We start from the raw sequence: 2,233 nt of genomic DNA, 5'->3' as shown, positions 1-2,233 counted from the left end.
ACTCGATCTGTAGACCAGGCTAGCCTCAAACTCGCAGAGATCTGCCTGCCTTTGCCTCCCTGAGAGCTGGAATTACAGGCATGTGCCACCACCACCCAGACTTTTAAGGGGCTGGAGAGATGTCTCAATGGTTAAAAGAAGTGGCTGTTTTTGCAGAGTCCAGTTTCAATTCCCATCACCCTCACGGTAGCTCAGGGTTCACAACCATCTGTAAGACGGATCCTACATACTCTGCTGGCTTCCAAAGGCACCAGGCACGAACATGGTGAACATCACTCATACATATAAAATAAATTAAATTAAAAAATAAATAAAAAGCAGGAGGCCAGGTGGTGGCCACGCCTTTAATCCCAGCACTTGAGAGACAGAGGCAGGCGGATCGCTGTGAGTTCAAGGCCAGCCTGGTCTACAAGGCAAGTTCAGGACAGCCAAGGCTAACACAGAGAGACTCTGTCTCGAAGAAACAAGAAATAAAGATATAAAAAAAAGCAGGCAGGACTCTACAAAGTGAGTCCAGGATGGCCAAGGCTACACAGAGAAACCCTGTCTTGAAAAAAAAAAAAAAAAAAAAAAGCAGGACTGGTGGCATGTACCTTTAATCCCAGGACACAGGAGGCTGAGGCAAGCATATCTGAGTTTGAGGCCAGCCTGGTCTATATATCAAGCTCCAGGTTGACCAGGACTACTTAGTGAGACTCAGATCTTATGAAGAAACAGGGTTATGTTGCCCCCAGAGGCATAGAAGAGACCTTTGTCTATTCTATTCTTTCTTTTTTCTTTTTTACGTTTTTCAAGACAGGGCTTTTCGGTGTAGCTTTTGCTGTCCTGGACTCATTCTGTCGACCAGGCTGGCCTCAAACTCACAGAGATCCTCCTGACTCTGTCTCCCTGAGTGCTGGAATGCAACACTGTGTCTGGCTCTCTGTTTATTCTAAAACAAGAAACATGTTCGTGTTTTGTGGTGCCGGGGGATGAGTTATGAGACCTGTATATGCTAGGCAGGCGACAAGTAGTCTACTACCGTACACTGAGGAATAGCGTCCCGATAAACCACTGCAGCAGCCTTAAACTCTCTCTTCAACACAGGCAGGCAGCCTTGGACTTAAGATCTCTCTCCCTCAGCATCCTGAAAAGCTGGGATTACTCCACTGTAAACGCTGATGACTCTCGCAGACCGTCCCGAGCATCCAAAGTCTAAGGTGCCCAGGGAGGGGAAACTGCAGTACAATCCTCAGAGGGGCAGAAGGTCTTCAAAGGCTGATAACGAGTGTTCCTTTGGGGAGGCGGGTTTTGTTGTTTTTTGGGTTTTGTTTTGGTTTTGGGTTTTTTTTAAGGGGGGGCGAATTTTCAAGACAAAGTCTCTCTGTGTAGCCTTGGCTGTCCTGGACTCGCTTTGTAGACCAGGCTGGCCTGGAACTCACAGCCATCCACCTGTTTCTGCCTCCTCCTAGTGCTGAGATTAAAAGTGTGTGCCACCGCCCGGCTCTGGGCAGGCAGTTTTGAGGGCTGAGTTCCTACCTTGGCTCCTTTCAGGAGAGCCAGGAGCCAGAGGAATCCTGTAGCTGCAATAAAGCCGGAGAGGGAGGGACCAAGTCCCCACAACGATGAGCCCGAACCCCGTCCTTGTCCTATTTCTGCCATTGGCAAACAAGTCTCTCTATTCCTGGACACAGTAACCTGAGCAGTGCTCCAAGGGTGACCTCATCCTTGAGAGGATAGCCACTCTGCCCTTCAGGCCTCACAGGGAACTGGATACTTTCACCACCTGGGTCCTTGAGTGCCACTGCCAACAGCAGAGGAAGTGTCTGCATCCACACATAGCGGCTCTCTTTCCTTGATGAGGCCAAGGGATGAAGTTAGACTCAGGGTCAGAAGGGTGCTGGAAGGCACGGTGAAAGAGGCCCCAGTTTACGGCCAGGCATCAGAGGAAGCCCCTTCAGATTCTGTGGGGGAGAATTCCCGCTGTTGAAGCGTTTTAGAAGGGCCCATAGTAGAGAAGTTTGGGGACTTCGGGATGAGGATGGAAACCCATCTCTGCTGAAGTCCAGGAAGGATCATAGTTGCCTGACTTTCCATCCGCAAGGAAGACCTTCTGCCTTAGGTTTTTATTTGGTTTGAGGTTTTCGTTGTGTTGTGTTGGGTTTGTTTGCTTGTTTGTTTGTTTTTGTTTTGTTTTTCCAGACAGGGTCTCTCTGTGTAACCCTGGGCGTCCTGGACTCGCTTTGTAGACCAG

The sequence above is a fragment of the Acomys russatus genome, chromosome 16 (genome assembly GCF_903995435.1).
Source record: "Acomys russatus chromosome 16, mAcoRus1.1, whole genome shotgun sequence".
Taxonomy (NCBI): domain Eukaryota; kingdom Metazoa; phylum Chordata; class Mammalia; order Rodentia; family Muridae; genus Acomys; species Acomys russatus.
The sequence above is the reverse complement of the archived record's forward strand: the minus strand, read 5'-3'. Positions refer to the sequence as shown.